Genomic DNA, 208 nt, shown 5'->3' on the forward strand with positions numbered 1-208 from the left:
GAAGTTATTCTTGAAATATATAGGGAATATGTTTAATATTATGTAACAGGAAAAGTACCAAAACCTTTTGATAAACCCTTTGATCTCTTATTGTGTGATCATGGATTGTTTTTATTATCTCTGTTCCCTAAAGTATCACAAACATTTTTATTTAAAGAAATGTCTCAATTATCATCACTCTTGGTCAGAGGGTTAAGCCTTGACATCA

Source organism: Penaeus monodon, chromosome 32 (genome assembly GCF_015228065.2).
Source record: "Penaeus monodon isolate SGIC_2016 chromosome 32, NSTDA_Pmon_1, whole genome shotgun sequence".
Taxonomy (NCBI): Eukaryota; Metazoa; Arthropoda; class Malacostraca; order Decapoda; family Penaeidae; genus Penaeus; species Penaeus monodon.